Source organism: Panthera leo, chromosome D4 (assembly GCF_018350215.1).
Source record: "Panthera leo isolate Ple1 chromosome D4, P.leo_Ple1_pat1.1, whole genome shotgun sequence".
Classification (NCBI taxonomy): Eukaryota; Metazoa; Chordata; class Mammalia; order Carnivora; family Felidae; genus Panthera; species Panthera leo.
Window position 1 is genome coordinate 23,741,952 of NC_056691.1, and position 17,967 is coordinate 23,759,918.

Here is a 17,967-nt window from a genome sequence, read left to right on the forward strand (position 1 = left end):
TGCTCTAAAATTATCAGCCTCCCTTGCAGTCAGATTGGGGCAAGGTTACTGTGCTAAAGCCAATGGATGTAAGTGGAAGTGATGAAAACCATTTCTAGGCCTGGATTAAAAAAAAAAAAAACTTTCAGTTAATCTTCTAATTCTCTTCTCTTGCCATGGTGTATTGGTTATGTATGCTGTGCAAAGAATTATTGCAGAACTTAGTGGCTTAAACAATTTTAGTTTCTGTGGATCAGGAATCTAGGTGTATTTTAGCTGTCTGCCTCTGGATCAGAGTCACTCAGAAGATTATGTTCAAGGTGTCGGGGGGATGCGGTAATCTCAAGACTCACCTGGGGGAAGATCTGCTTCCAAGTTAACTCACGTACCTATTGGTAAGACTCGGGGCATCACTGGACCTTGGCTGGAGACATCAGTTCTTTGTTATGTGGGCCCCTCCAAATAGCTACTACCCACATTATGACAACTTGATTCTCCCAGAATGAGGATTTCAAGAGAGGAGAGAGCGAGAGAAGGAGGGAGAGAAAATCCCTCAAAGAAAGGGGATTACACAAGGGTGTGAATACTCCAACAGGGGGATCATTGAGATCCACTCAGAGGCTGTGTACCACACATGATGATCTTCAAGGTCATGTGTTCCAGACAGTGCAACTACAAGATGGAAGCAGCCTGAGGAAAGCACCACATTTACACTGAGAACATCAACCTTCCCCAAGGGACAGAAAGAGTTGCAGAAAGAGTATCCCTGAACTCCTCAAAAGTCCTTCCTCCAAAAACATCACCTGGGAAGGCTGCACAGGCACAGATACACCTACCAAGAAGACAGAAGTCTTACATCATTTGAATCAAGTGACTGGTATTTCTTTAGTGCAAGTTTTCTCATACATAAAAGTGGAGATTGTTCCTATTCAACATATTTATTAAAATAACTAAGAGAGATAAATGAAAACACTTAGTTGACTCCCACATAAAATAGGATCAGAATGAAAAAAAAATACTTGGAAATAAATTTAACCAAGGAGATGAAAGATCTGTACACTAAAAACTATAAAGCATTGATTGAAAGAAATGGAGGAAGACACAAATAAATGAAAAGATATTCTGTGCTCATGAACTGGAAGAATTGATATTGTTAAAATGTCTATACTATTCAAAGAAATCTACAGATTCAATGCAATTTCTATCAAAACTCCAACAGTATTTTTCACAGAAAGATGGAAAACAATCCTAACTTTCATATGGAACCACAAAAGACCCCAAATAGCAAAAATAATGAAAAGGAAGAACAAATCTGTAGGTAGGTATCACATTTCCTGACTTTTTAACTATATTACAAAGCTACAGTAATCAAAACAGTATGGTATTGGCATAAAAACAGATGCATAGATCAATAGAACAGAAAAGAGAGCTCAAAAATAAACCCATGCATATATAGCCAATTAATTTTCAATAAAGGAGTCAAGAATAGTTTCTTCAATAAATGGTGATCGCAAAACTGGATATCTACATGCAAAGGAATGAAACTGGACCCATATCTTATACTGTACACAAAAATCAACTCAAAATGGATTAACGACTTGCACATTAAACTGAAAAGTATAAACTCCTAGAAGAAAAGAGGAAGTAAGCTCCTTAACGTTGTCCTCAACAATGATTTGTTAGATATGATAAGTAGCATTGATTCAAAAGATGAAAGCCAAAGCAATACAACATGGGCCACTGTGTTCTGCTAGTCAGAATAGACATGCATGTAGAAATTATTGCATGAGAAGAAATACTTCCCAAACTATGCTTCCCCAAAAATAGCTCTGAATTCAAAAGCTTTGTATGCACAGGCCACAAATGTGGGCATTCATGTGAAATGTCCAGAATAGGCAAATGCAAAGAGACAGAAAGTAGATTAGTGGTTATCAGGGAATGGGGAAGCACATGGGGAGTGACTGCTAAGAGGTGTGGGGTTTCTGGGGGGAAAGATGATGAAAAGGTTATGAAATTAGATAGTAATGATGATTGCACTACCTTATAAATATAAATACCACCGAATTACACACTTAAAGTGGTGAATTTTATTTTAAAAGCTATTGAAACGTTAAGATAGTAGATGGTAAATAAACAGTGCAAGTTTTCAGTGTTATTCTAAAATAAAATGCACTCTGGCAGGGGTGCTTGGGTGTCTCAGTCAGTGAAGCGTCTGACTTCGGCCCAGGTCATGATCTCACAGTTCATGGGTTGAAACCCCATGTAGGGCTCTGTGCTGACAGCTCAGGGCCTAGAGCCTGGTTCAGATTCTGTGTCTTCCTCTCTCTCTGCCCCTCCCCAATTTGTGCTCTGTCTCTGTCTCTCAAAAATAAATTAAAATGTAAAAAAAAAATTTTTTTAATGCACTCTGGCAAAACTCCAATAGCTAAACAAGTTTTAATAAGCTCAGGATTATTTGGAATAATAACTGGAAATAATAAGAATAATATTTTGAATTATTTTCCAGAATAATATTTGGAAATTGAAACACTGGTTGGTTATTTGATAATATTATAATTTTTTTCAAGTTTTTACTATGATCATAATGGTATTATGGTTGTATATGTGTTTAACACACTCCTTATGTTTTAGAGATACATGTGGAACTACTGAGAGAGGAAATGGTATCCTGGACTTGCTTCAAAATAATGTGGAGAGGGGAATTTGAAAGAATTGAAAAGAATTATGAAATCTAGTACGTGGGTACCTTTGAGTTTGTTATAATCATTTTCTACTTCCCTATGTGTTTGAAGCTTCCGTGATAGAATTTTTAAAAAATTATATAAAATATACTAAAATATACTTTGAGTAAAATGTGAATATTAAAGGGAAATTCATAAATATCAGGGTATTTATCAATGTTTTGATAAAACTTTGTTTTATACAAATTGCTACTCCAAGTATTCAGTAGCTTAAAGCCACTGTAGTAAGCACTTGGAACATTTGACTATGAATGAGTTAGAAAATTTTGTTACTCATTTTTTCCCCCAAATACTGCTGGTGTTGGCTTGGAGCCTAGAAAACTGACTTCTAGTCTTATCTGCCTCTGAAATCTGTGTTAACCTGAACAATCCAGCTACTGCTGTGTGCTATGCAAATAATTGGATGTCTTACCAATGCAATGAACCAACCTCTATTTGAATAAGTAATCTTACTTTTACTCCAACCCACTAAAAACTAGATGAAAAATAATAAAAAGTGGGTTAGCAACACATTTAATAAAGGCAGAGATTGTGACAATTTTGTTCATTGATATATTCCCAATTCTTATCACAATCTGGTACATAATAGATATCCTAAAAGCTGTGGATGAATGAAGGGATGGAAGGATGGATGGATGAATGAATTTTAAATAAGAGGATTCTGTGTAAGTGTAAGTAAATCCCAATATATCATCTTAGACTGTGAATATTTATATCTAAATTCCAATAAAATTTTTAGGCTATAACTGCATTTCTCTACTGTCTAGACTAGTGGTTCTCAAAGGAAAACATCCATAAGAATCACCCAGAAAGCTTGTAAATACATTCTGAGCCCCCACTCCAAAATTCTTGAATTTGCCTTTCAAACAAGCTCCCAAGTACTATGGAGCACAATTTGAGTAGCATTAATAGTTGGTGAGCAGTTTTTGTCACCAACTATGTCCATCAGAATTATCTGGGGAACTTTTTAAATATTCAGATTCCCATGACTCCTCTAAAACCTGCTGAATCAGAATTTCTGAGAGTGAGTTTCAGAAATATGAATTTTAAGAAGTCATTCTTAGGCATGCCCAAGCTTCAGAATGGCTTAGACTAGTGTTGTCCAATAGAACTCTCAGAGGTGATGCAAATGTTCTATATCTGCACTTCCAGTGCAGTAACAACCAGGCACATGTGGCTATGGCACACCTGAAATGTGGCTACTCTGCCAGAGAAACCGGGTTTTTTATTATATTTTAATTAATTGTAACTTACATGTAAATTGCCACTCAGGCTAGTGGCCACCATATTAGAGCTACATTTTCAACCTTTCCTTCTTGAAACTAGAATTTCATTCAGTCACAGAGCAGAAGGGGAGACTAGAGTATGAATTTCCCATGATACCATCTTTTTCTACCAGAGCGGATACCCTAGGTTACCTTGAGCTTTCGTTTGATACTATGGTTTCTCTGCCAACTGGAGTCCATGGCCATACAGAGACATCCCTAAAGCTCCTGTGAAAGATAAATCCAAGTGCTCTGACACATTTTCAAATAAATGGCACATAGTTTGCTTGATGGAATCATTATATATCTGCCAAATAATTATGCTTTGAGTCTATTTTAATGCCAGCTTCTCAAGGGATTCCAAGTACACTCACCAACTTATTATCTCATTAATCCTCATAATGACTTTGTGAGCAAGAAAAAAGGACTCAAGTTAGTATCCCCATTTCACTTGCAGAAAAACTGACTCGAAGGAAGCGAGTGGTTTGCTGAAGCCTCCCTAGGCAACTCCCTTATGGGATGTTATTTTCTCTAACACTTGCCATTCTCTGTAAGTAATTAAGATTCCTACAGTCAAGGACACCTCAGCAGTACTTTAAAAAGCAATTTGCTTTCTTTGGCAGTAAGTCTCCATGAGGATGGAATTTAGGCCCTAGGTGAAATGGGACAAACCCAAACTGGACGCAGACATCCTAGACTTCATAGGGCAGATTATGCTCCTAGACTTCTCAGGGTTTCCTGGAACAACCCACAGGCTGCTAAATTAATAAATTAATTAAGCAGAGAGACGTCCAAATAGGCATGGCAACACATATACTAATTATATTTTTTCTTTTCAGAATCACAGTAGGGGTAGGAAGAATGCTCTGGGTGGAGTAGGAGACAGGAGATTGGAAATGAGATAATAAGTATCTCTCTCCAAATGACAAATTTCAGGTCCTCCCTAGGTGATTTAGTTTCATAGCAAGATTTATGCCTGCGGCACCATCCTCAACTAGATAGATTGAGACAAGACCATAGGCCATCACGAAGTCAAAGGCATGAAATAGTAATTAGCTACAAGTAGCCCAAGGAGACGCGAAAATGTTGTCAAAGTCCAAAAATTTGTGAAGCCAGCTACAGCTTCACTTTACTTTATGCCATGTCATTGGAGCTATCTACACAAAGCCTAAAGGAACTAAAGCAAACATCTCATGGACAAGTTTACCCTGCTGGGAGGAGGAAAAACTCCCACTGTCCTGTCAGTTTTCTTTAAACCAGAGCTTCCTTTCAAGAAGAGGTAGGGGCAGATTCTGGTGGATGCTGGGGGCTGGGGAAGGGGAGAAGGAGAGGGAGATGAGTACATAAAATTGGGATAGCATCCCCTGAGTTTAAAATGGAGAACATCTCCAAGAAGAGAGGCCCTGGGTAGACTTTATTCACTTAATAGACTTTAAGTGCCTGAGGACACAGTACAAACTTGTATCACATTATCAGACAGGCCCCCTCACAGCATCAGTGTCGGCAGAGGCTCATGAATATGTAAATACTATATGTATCTTGGAAACATGCTTGACAAGAGAATAGCTAAAATGAACTGATTCCAGTTATAAGCCCATCAGCCTGCCATTCTTTATGTTTGAACAGGCAGGCTATTGCTAGGTGACAGATCATTAAGGCTATCTACTCAGTCAGCGGAAATGAAGAAATAATTTGTTCCTAATAACCTTCAGATGACCTCCCAGGCAAAAGGGAGTCTTTAAAGTGCTGTCTCTGCCGATACATGTCAGGCAGTGCGTGGGGTTCTTCTGGCCCTGCAGTCAGAGCAGGGCGGCTGGTGAAACAGATTAATAAACACCTACTGACAGGGACACATCGGGAAAAGATCTCATCACCTGCCATTATCAGGTTGATGAATAATTCAGAGCTCTCCATCAGAGCCAGGAATTTCAGGCTGCGCCATGCTGCACGCTCGCAGGGAGGAGGAAAGCATGAAGGCGCTGATTGCCAGGATTAAATGGGGGCCTAGGAGATATGCTGCTGTTCCAGACTGTGCGGGTTTCAAGTGGGTGAAAAAGCATGCAAATACTTGTTTCTTCAGAAGGTGACCAGTAAGGTTAGGGCCAAAGAGCCAAGGACTCCTGACCGTCCTGAAATTTTGGTGCCCAGGGCAGGCCCCCAGCACTTGTCCATCACCATTGTTGATGAAAGAGGCCCCAGCCTTTGTTTCTTCATTTCACTGGTGGCTTCCAGAGGAACAGACAGGTCAGTCTCTCCAACAGGCCCCTCACTTCTTGGGAACATAGTTTTGCCCTCATCTCTACTTTCTCCCTATTTGTTAGGAAATATTTGCAGTGCAAATACAATCATTGTAACAGCTTTAAGTCAGACAGGCTTCTGTGAGGATCTCAGGAGTATCTAACAATCAGCTGTGTGATCCTGACCATCATATATGGCCTCTCTGAAACTCAGTTCTCTGGTCTGTAAAATGGGTTCAAAAATATCTTATTCAGACAGCCATTAGGAGTTTTAAAAACAAGTATGCATGGAGAGGTCTTAGCAGAAGCTTGGCACCAAGCCAATGTTCACTTCATACTAGAGACAAATAGCTATTTCCATCTACCCATCTGTTCTTTGACCAGAGACAAGGCAGGAAACAGACTACACAGCCAAACTTGGTAATTCAAGGAAAGTTAAAGAGAGGGGCCATTGCCATAGGTGCTGGCCAAGGAACAAGAGTGTGTGATGTGCCTCAGGACTGATAACAGCAGGGATCCCTTATCTCCTCTAGGACCTAAGGGACAAGAGGAAGAAGCCAGCTATTTAGGACAAGAGGTTTCTGCCTGACAGAAGTTTTCTACAGAAGCTCCCAGCCAACTACAGCAACCTGGCAGGATATGGAAACAGGATAAATATCCCCCCTTTACCAGGGGCTCCCTTTCACTGAACCCAACTAGATTCCAGGCAAAAGGTCTGTTGATGGGTCCTTAAAGGTCAGCTGCCTGAGGCAGAGATGAAGGTGGGAAAGGATGGGAATTGAATCTGCAGGGACAAACAGAAGAGAAGCAGCATATCACCTGCTTGATCTGACAGTCAGCACTTCTCCATGTATGGTGCCTTTCAATATGTGCACAGAAAAGTAAAGACAAAGCAAAAGACAGGGCACATCTGTGCATTTTAGGACCTTATAGACTGGACTAGTTGGGCGTAGGGGAGAGAGAGGAAAAAAGGAGAAAGAGAATTTGAGTAGTATAATGGGGTAAAGAAAATTTAAGTCATCATAAATCCTTGCCTATCTTTTTCTAAGCCACTTCATCACCTCTCTGGTTTGGTCACCCCTAAAATGAAAACTTTGAACTACTTGATATCACAGACTTTTCCTAGCATGGAATTAATGACCTAAAGCCTGATTAAATAGAGTAGGTCCATCATGCTTTCCCCTTCCCCTTCCCAAGTAGGTAATGGTATGGAAGACAAAGATTGCCATTCTTTGGAACTTGGGAGTCACAGAACATCTCTTCCTGAACTTGAACTTGATTTAAGAGCTCATTATACCAGAACACTTTTGATGAAATGTATACATCATTCAGAGCCTACTCATTCCATGTGTTCAGCCCAATTTGAGCTTCACTGGGCTCTCCAGGGAAGGAGAGCTGGGCAAGTGATATTCTTTAATTCAAAGCATATACCTTCCATAATCCCCCAAGCTCTACGTTTTCTTCTTTTATCCTTAATGGAACCACAGAATATTGGGATAAAGAGCACCTTAGTTATAATCTCATTTAAACTCTTGAAAAACTGAAGTCTGGAGACTTAGTGGCTCATTGGACTGGAAGTTAGAAATGTTAAAAAGAAAACCACAGGCCCCAAATGGTGCCACTTAGACTAAGTCCCCAAACCGGACTTAATACCTAATCTAATTGCAGTTTCAACCTCCCCCAGAAATGTAGTGAGAATTGGTCAAGAAGTAGGAGAAAAATATGAAGTTCTTTTCCTAAATGATAAGCAGAGAAAAGCCTCCAGCCAGAGAGCTAGAAAGACCATAGATTTTTTTGAGAGTCAATCAGCTCTAAAGAAACATCACTTTAAAGAATCTTGTTAAGTGGCTTAGAGATGAAGTGCGTTTTCAAAAGCATTTGGTTTCAAGAAATAGTTTGAAAGTGAGGATGCACTTGGTAATTTGAGGGCTAAGAGGAGAGCAGGTAGAGAAGTGAGCAGAGCTGGAAGGAGAAAGACCAAGTATACCAAGAGATGACCTTGAGTATATGCAACAGAAACCCTGTACATCTTCTTTTTAAAGCATTCTGAGTGCCTTTGGTTCTACTGTATTTTGTATAGAATCCCTGGAAATAAGGAATACACCATACTAGAGGAGGAAGATTTATACCAGGTCTCAGATGGCCTTAAAGAATAAGCTCTTCAGTCACTTGACTCCAGAACTAAGGTGTAACTCACTCATTCTCTCTTTCATTAATTCATATTTTTAAGAAATATTTATTGAGTATCTACTTGATTCCAGAAAGTCTTCTAGAAATATATTCATAACTAACTTAGACCCCACAATCAGGGGAAGTCTCTGAATTTTAAATGATAAAGAACCAGCCATGAAAGGGGTAGCAGAGAGAGTATCCCAGGCAGAGAGAGAAATCAATGCAAAGGCTGCGGAAGCCTGACCAGGCACGTGGTCTGTGTGAGGGGTATGAGGAAGGGTGGTGTGCTGGAGGGTCATGAGTCTGGATGGCAGAGCCTGAGACTGGAAAGGAAGGAAGGGAGCAGGCCCCAGGGCTTTGTGAGGATACTCACTACCACATCTCCAAACTCCAAATAATGAGAAAAAGTACATTATGATGGAAGGTTCAAAGTCTTGTTGGAATCGATCTTCATGTGTTAACCTTGGATCATAATTCAGCAGGTGGAAATGACAGGGCAAGTGCATCCACTGATATGAAGGTGCCTTGGGGATGCAGTTAAGCCACAGCAAAGCTGCCTAGGATTCACCTCCTCTGTCATCCTCTTTTTGTTACCCAATATATGGCATTTGCTTATGGTTTTGATAGGGAAGGGTCTAAAAGGCCATGTTTTACCAACACATTCTCCTGAGGCTCTCCTTTGGGACAGAAAAGTCACATTTCAAGAAGGGACACAACAGACCAATTGGCCAGAAGCATGCACCCATCTGCATAGGAAGGGCTGGAGATGCACTCTTGTTCAGGAATGGAGAAGGGTCCCTGGCACTTCAGCTGCTCACATGGCCTCTTTCTTCTACCTGGCGTGCTTTCACCCTTGAACTGGAACTTAGAAATGGTAAAAAGAAAATCACAGGTTCCAAAAGGTGCCACTTAGACCAAGTTCCCAAACTGGACTTAATACCTAATCTAATTGCAGTTTCGACCTCCCCCAGAAATGTAGGGTTAATTGGTCAGTCAGGAATTTTTTGATCAGCTCAGATTAGTCTGCCTCATGCACCCTCTCAACCCCCAAAAGAAGATGAGGTAATCTGCATGGTAAGACCCCTTGCTTTTCACACTAGAAAGTGGTCTCCTCTGAAACAGTCTTTTTCTTTTGCTAAGTAACTTTCTTGCCCAAACCTCCTTCTGTAAAAAACTTTCATTTTGTACACCTCCTTGGAGTTCCCCTCTACTTGCCAGATGGGATATTGCCCTATTCATGAATCATTTAATAAGGCCATTAGATCTTTAAATTTTACTCCATTGATTTGTTATTTAACAGAGAGAACACGAGTATACATTTTCTGGGCCTTTGGTTTTTCTTGTAAGTTTACTTCCGATACCTCCAAATATATGGTTTGTCTTCTGGATACATAAAAGGGAGGGCTGGTTTCCTTTAGGAACTTGTCTGAATATGGGTAACTGTGTTTCTGGAGAAGTTCCACTGATCATTCCCTGTTTGGACTATGTTCTCCTTTGCTTATCTCTTGCTTTGCTTATTATCTCTTGCTTAGCTTATTATCTGAAGATATCTGTTTTTTGTTTGTTTGTTTGTTTGTTTGTTTGTTTTCCAGTAAATATAGCCTCTGGGCTCTGCCATGCATTGGAAACTTTTTTCAAATGCAGGATCATTATTATAACCAGTAGTCATTAACTGCTTAAATGAGGCAGTTAGTTACTGAGGTAAATAGTTAAATTTGTAGGTGACAAAAAAGCTAAGCCAAAGAAAGCAGGGAGGGAAAAGAATAAAGGTGGAGATGGTTTATAAGAATATCAAAAGAGAAAACAGTGGGTATTTTGGTTTCTTTCTTTCTTCCCTATGTCATTAGACAGAACGATGAAGAGTTTCTTGCACCAAAAGGATTAAGATGTCTGCTGGGGAGGAAAGTGACACCAGGCATAGAGTCAGGAAAAGTAAATCCTAATTAGGGTGACCGTATGTTCTGATTTGCCTGGGAAAGTCCAAGTTTCCACCTGTTCTTCTGGCATAGTTACTACCAATGTTCTCCCTTCACTTTCAAAAGTATCCTTTTGGGATGATAAATTATATGGTGACATCAGCCTTAACTCTGCTTTCTCTACTAAGTGGGTATGATTCTATGGGTAAATCCCTCATCTCTCTAGACTTCAGTTTTTCAAGAGTTTAAATGAGCTTGTCACTAAGGTACTCTTTATCCCAATATCCTGTGGTTCCATTACGGATAAAAGAAGAAAAAGTAGAGTTTGGGGGATTAGAGAAGTTATATGCTTTGAATTAAAGAATATCACTTACTTTTGAGGGGCATGCTTGCCTCCTGGTTTAGTGCTGCCTTTGTCTTATCTAACAGCATTTATTAATGGTGATTGGAAGATTACTCTATGTAAGTGCTACAATAAAGATCTTAAAGGTATTATCTTATTTAATCCCAACAAAATTATTATGGTTTCTATTTTATCTGGACTCATAGTCACTTCAAACCATCTTTAGACCTAATTCTGAGTATAACATACTGTGTTCTTAACCATCATGCCATATCTAGGATACTTTCATCAAAAACAGCAAGGAAGGTACTTAGTGGATCAGTCAGGATAGGCTAAGGTATGCAGCAACAACAAACACTCCACAGGTTTACTGGCTTTAAACATTTATTTCCCAATTATGTTACATGTTCATTAGGAGTTCTCTGGGGGTGCTGGGGGTGCTCCAGGACTCACCAGGTTGATGGAGCAGCAACCATCTGGATTGTGGTCCCAGTGTATTGATAAAAGAAAAGAGACAGAGTAGCACATTTTACGCTGGCTCTTCAAGCTTCATACAGAAGAGACCACATCACTTCTGCTCATATTCCATTGCCTAATTCAAGTCCTATGACTACACCCAACTCCAAGAAGACAGGAAGTAACATTGTACAATGAAACAGGAAGGAGAACAAGAATATTTGGTGAAAAGTGACTACCACACCAAGGTGTTCCCAGAACAAAAGATCTAAAGTCTCTCTTGTAGTTTTTAAATTCTCCCAGTTCCAATTACTTCTAAGTGAAATTTCATAGAACTAGGTGTGCATTTTGATTCTATTTCTTTAATGCTCCATTAAACTCTTTGTTAACTGCAGACTTACTAACTCACCTCTGCTAAAAAAAAAAAAAAAAAAACAGTTTCTTTCTATCCAGAGAAGCAAGTAGAATGATATGGCTATAAACTACTCCTAATCCAATTATGTCCATCCTCCCTCTCCAAAGGTCTTCACTGTATCTACTATACAACTAAGAGATGACACTTCAGTGAAGGAAAAGGTGTGTTTACCTCAGGAAAGAGTGTCTTTATGACACTGATCTGCTCTGATGAATCCACTAATGTGAAATTTCTGACCCAATAGGCAGTGATTGCACAGCTCTGAGACTCCTCTCATTATTCATGAAATATGTGCCGTGTGGTGTCAGTGCTCTCCCTGCAGACTCACTGCCAAGCAATTACTCATTTCCATCACTTAGATTTTTTATTATTATTATTTTTCAGTGGGTGTCTATATATTCAGCACACTTCAAGAAGCAAAGCACAGTCCCAGAATGAAAATGATGCTTGTCTTGTTTGATTTTAAATAGAAAAGCACTTCCAAGTCCTTAAAAATTGATGTTGTTTTAAACTTTACAACAAGCAAGAGGGGAAACTGGTAGCTGCAGAAATAAATGGAGAGCAATCAGGAGCATTTCCACTGTTATACATATTTGCTACCCAAGAGCTGCTGGAGGGACTATCTTATATATCCTGATTTATTTCTCTCACTCTACCCAGGAGCCCTTAAGAGGAACAATGAACCAGAAATGGCAATGGAGCTCTGGTTGCGGTCCTCTGCCAGGGGCAGGAGTACTCATGGGCAGCGGCCTGTGCTTAGAAAAGGGACAGGCTCCAGGAACCATGTCCCTTTCTCATCACAATGCTTGCTTATTATGTCCTTGCAGATATAAATAAAGTCTAATGTAAAAGAATGACTATTTTTTGCTGCTCTGTGATATAATCTGTGCAGAGCACTTGTGCCCCTGTGGATATCACAACTGAGGAAAATTCCAACCCCAGAAGTTGTGCCGGAAGAGTTTTGGAAATGATGAAACTTATTAAACAAAGAGTCCTCGGTCTAGGCTCCAATCCTCCTGTGTGGACAAAATCTTCTCATATACTATGGTCAATCACAGTTATGGCCCCAGCTAATCTACCAGTTCTCATGTGAATATGTGGTTCCTCATTAAAAAGGCAGAGTCTCTTTCTCAATTTCTTGAATATGAGAGGGTTTTATGACTTCCTTGGCCAGTCTAATGTGCAGAAGTGATGGTGGGCCAATTTTAACCCCTATCTCCAATGTCCCTGCATATTGTCACCTGACCTCTCTTGCACTCTTGCTATCACCATTGAAATGTGTCCAGGCTAGCCTGCTAGAACGTGGAACAGCTCTAAGCTGCCCTAATTGTCCCAACCAAGGCCAGACAGAATAACTACCAGCCAGCTAGCAGACCCTCAAGACATGAGCAAGCCCAACCAAGATCAGCAGAGCCACCAAGCCAAAATCCAGCTACCCCCAGACACATAAGTAATGCACGTCTATTGTTAAACAAGTCACATAAATAACTGACTCATATCCCATCAGGAAATTATGACTTACTTTTTTTCCCTTCTCCCACACCTCACCCAGATATATTTAATTTACTTTGATTTTTCAATTTTCTTCAGTTTATTTTATTCTACATATTATTATTAAGTACATAACATTGTACTGGACAGCATGGTTAATGCAGAGACTGGTGAACCAGAGAACTTGCTCTTAGGGAACGCTCATTCTAACATAGCAGTTCTCAGAATTTTTTATCTTGACTTACTAAATGGATGGCATTGATATGTGCAAGGCACCCTCAAGAGCAAATTTGGAGTTATGAACAATTCTTGGTGAATTTGCTCCTTCTCTCCCCATGTCTCCTATGCCCAAGAAATGGCACTTGAATGCTAGTGAGTCAAAGCAGCATTAAAAAGTTTGAAACATATCACAGATGTCACCCTGAATTGTTTGTGTGTTATTTTACCTACCATTCATTGTAAATAACTTTCAACACACTTAACTGCTGATTGTTACATCCTGGGTTTTGATGTCCCAGATGAGAACAACTGGCCTACTGAAAGGAGCATGCTGACATCTGGGTATTAATCACAATCCAAAGCAAACTGAAAGGGGGTTCCACAGAAACACAAGCATCAGATTGTGGGGGTACTCAGAAAGGAACCACGTATTTCAACTGAAGCACATAGAGAGGCTTCCCAGGAGATTTGACATCTGATCTAAACCTGGGGTTTTGACAGAGATTGAATCAGTTCATTAGTAACAGAACACTCTTTATCCATCTCCTCCAAACCCAGATGTCCCCCAATTCTTTTGACTGGGCTCAGTGGAGGTTGAAATTTCAATCAGATCAAAGAAATTGGACATTATTGCCACACTTTACTGAGATGGGTGATGGGAAGGTTACACCTCAGAATGTGGAGCTCTGAGCCCAGCTTCCCTGACTCTGTTGCTATGTCTCCCCCAAAAGGATGTTGGAGGAGTCAGCTTCCCTCACTTGCATTTCCAGACAAAAGGATAAGTCAGGCCAGGTCCACCGGTTCTCTACCATCTGGTTAAGAGCAGATCTGGGATAAACATGGCTTTCTTCTCCCTGGACTAATGTTCTTTTCGCTTTATTGAATGTTTGATGATCTTTAGAAGTCCTTTATAACCTTGGCTTCTGAATCGTTTTCTTTTGAGTCTTGTCTGTCAGTCTAAAGGCAGGATTTATAGATACCATCCCTCCCACTCCTGCTTTTGAGGACCAAATCACAGGAGTCAAAGCTGCTCTTTACAAACAGAGGCCTTGGGGATTCTAGAGGACTCTATTTTAAGAAAAACTATTTCCCTGTTTCCTCCTTCTGTGTCTATCCTAGCAAAGTGTGATCTTTCAGCTTCATTCCACTGCATGGTTTTCCCAAGTGGCTTTCCCATTATGTAATAGCACAGGAATGGGAAACAGTTCCCAATTGGCAGTAGGTGCCACAATGAGAGCAAAAAGTTCTACAAATAGTATTGCATAAAGAATAAGGTTTGGAAAGGTGCATTCTTTTATGTAGTTTGAAAAAACGGAGCTCCACTGGCAGATGGGGAAGGTGTATAGAGTCTTAGTTCCCCTCTAGGAAAATCACAGTGCAGACTTTTAAGGGTTAAGAGCAAAGCTAGGCCATCCTCTGCAGTTACCAATTGTTTTGAGAAAGAACTTCTGGCTCAGCCCTAATAGAGACCGAATGCTTCATGACAGGCTGCAATCTGTAGACTTACAGAATACCTTGTTATCATTTTGACATTCCACAAAGCAGCACTTCTTACCAGAGAACTCAAGAATAGTGTGTGGTCTAATACACCAAGCCATAAAGTTGGATAGGCACTGCAGTACTCCACCATCAAGTGGGAATACTATATATGATACTCCCCATGAGCATGTGGCTCAGATTTTCATGGTTCCTACGTTTGTTACATTCCCTCCTTTCTTTCAACCCACCTCTAGGGACTTATTCGGAGTTCCCTATGACCAGTTGGCTAAGACAGAAAAACTTCAAGCTTGCTTTAGAGAGGGTTCTGTATAACGTGGCAGCATCTGAAAGTACATGGCTGTTTACACCATAGCCTCACTTGGGGATGGCCCAAAGGACATCTGGTGAGAGGATATCCTGCCATCAGGAAGAACTTCCAAGCAATGTACTTGGTTATTCATTTTTGCCTAGAATGAGAGAGAGCAACATATGGAATTACATCGATTCAAGGGCAATGACTAATGGTTTCGTTGGATGGTCAGGGACTTGGAGGAATACCACTTAAAAATTGGTGGCAAGGAGGACTGGGGAGAAGTCTGTGGATAGATCTCTTGGAATAGGCAAAATATGAAAAGATTTTTTTTTTTTGTCTCACAAAAGAGAAGCTTAATGATCAGGTGGACAAGATGACCAATTCTGCGGATGTTGGTCAGTCTCTTTTCTGAGCAACACCTGTCTGTCCCCATTAAACTAGTAAATATAGTGGCCATGTCATCAGGTGTGGAGGTTGTGCATGGACTCAGAAACATGAACTTCCAGTCAACAAGGCTACAGCCCTGCCCCAGACTCACGCCCCACTGCTGGCTGTGCACCCACAGTCTGTAGCTACACAGAGACAACAGATTTCCATACACATCTCCTTAAGCTCCCCCTATACTGTCCCAATTTGGTGGTTAAGATGTACTGGGCTTCTTGTACTTCTCTTCAAACTCAGACTTCAGAAGCTTGACAGTGGGCATCCAGAGGATATATTAATAATTCTTTCCCTGATCCTCCAACTTCCACTTCCCTAGCAGGGGGCCACATTTGTATTAAGTCTAATTCCCATAATAAATCTATCCCCATAATCTTCATGAGGGCTTTGTTTCCTTGGCTGAACCTTGTATAAACCATCCATTGAGGCCTGTTGAGATTGCTAGTTTTTTAGGACACACCTTGTATTTGCAGTTTGTCCACAGTCTGGAAAGTGATCAGGAGTGAGTAGGCTCCCTATGTGTAGAAAGAAAGAAAAGGAAATACTCCGAATCCAAAATAATGTTAAAGGCTTTCTTTTGGTAGTGAGACTGCATATGATTTATGTTTTCCTTTTTTATAAAGCTATATAGTTTCCGAATTTTTTATAATACACTTGGTCTATTACTTGATTAGTGAAAAAGTAACACACTATTTTGAATAAAGTCAAGAAATTTAAACAGTACAGATAATTTGATGAACTACATATATATACTAGGGCATAACATGCAATCCATTTATTGAAGAGTTGAATTAATCAGTTTGCACCCAGTGTCAACCCATAACAAGGTTATAGTTCAAAAAATACCCTGGTTTTCAGTAATTCAACCAGTAAGACTCACTGGGTGTGTTGGTGAGGCTCCTTTGGCTGTAAGAAGAGTCTGTCTGAGGCTCTAAGTATGGTGGTTTATTGTAAGAACATGTAAGACATTACAATTGCTAGAATTTGTAGTTGTCCCAAATTTCATGGAGGCACAGAGTACTTGAAGTTTGGGCCTAGTTTGTAGTTCCTCTGACCCTGAAACACCTCTTAGGGACCTGGGGGAAAGTTATTAGTCTTTACAGAAATCCCTAACTAATAGATGATTCACCTTCCTCCTGTGGTTTTCTGTGTGTGTGTGTGTGTGTGTGTGTGTGTGTGTGTGTGTGTGTAATTGCTAACAAAGAAATTTAGATCATTTATGAGAAAAAATTAAAAATTTATCTCATTCTTTGTATATCACAAGTATTTTATCTTATAGGCAATGGGAAGCAATAGTGAAGTTTGAAGCAAGGATGTAAACTATTCAAGTCTGAGGTTGAAATTAATAATGAAACACCCTGGAAACGGTAAAAGGACAAAAGTTGCAGAAACAGAGAAGCCAAGTTAGGTTGCTAGTATAGCAACCTAGCCACGAAATAATTGTGAACTGACTCAGCAAACCAGCAAGAAAACCAGCAAGAAGGGCTAAAAATTATGTTAGAGAAACTAATGAAAGTATTAGCATAGTTAGTAACCAACTAGTTTAATTTTAAGGAAAAGCCATATTTTTACTGACAAAGAACCAAGAAAGGTTTGCCTTGCATTTAGCCAAATGTATATGAGATTTACAATCCTATGGATTTGTTAATAGTAGAGTCTTCCTATCTGTCTGACAAAGCAAACTGATGATTCATGATCTTATGATTGCTATATCCGAATGGGGGAAAAGTATTGATCACCAAGATTAGATTGTGCTGCAGTTAGAGCCCCTAGATCTCAGTGGCTTAAAACCACACATCATTCACATTACATGTCCATCATGGTTCAGCTGAGGGTCAGCCCTGTTCTAGAGCTTGGCTCCAGGATTAGGTTGAAATTGCAGCCACCGTCTGCCACCACTGCCTTTCACTGTAGTAGCAGGAAAGAGAAAGTGGCCAGTCATCTAGCAGCCTCGAAAACATCTTTCTGGAGTGGAATGTGAAATTTCATTGGCCAAAGGAAATCATATGGTTCCACCCAATTTCTAGGCACTAGAATAAGTGCAGTCCTTACATGCCCAGTCAGAACCAAAAATCCTTCCATGAACAACACTACTGTCTACCCCACTGATTATGGGTCATGGCTAGCAGGGATAGCTGCCTTGAATCTCATGAACTACCCAGAGATCAGGAAAAATGTTTTAAAGTAAGACCCCACCTGCAGCAGCAAGTAGTGATGCCATTATTTCCCACAAGCTTCGTTAGGAAGCCCTAAGGTCTTAGCTATTTATAGTCGCAAACACCCAAGACATTTCCTGACAGATTATGGATGCGGAATACAGTAACAGTCTTAGTAGAATTTCCGTTCTGGTTTCTATCTTGTCGGGAATCTTCCCTGTGGTCTACCCAGGGCCTCCCCCACCACACCCTGGGCTTGTTCTTCACCTTCTGCCCTGCTGCACACAGTGACTGTTAAGCAGCTGTCCTCTCCCACTGCGGGGAGGGCCTTCCATCCACAAGGC

The 17,967-nt window shown here is 40.2% G+C and overlaps 1 pseudogene; it reads right to left on the bottom strand.

Moving 5' to 3' along the window:
- Positions 1-6,061: 6,061 nt before the first annotated feature.
- LOC122204533 overlaps positions 6,062-17,967 on the bottom strand; it is a 155,171-nt pseudogene continuing 143,265 nt past the window's right edge.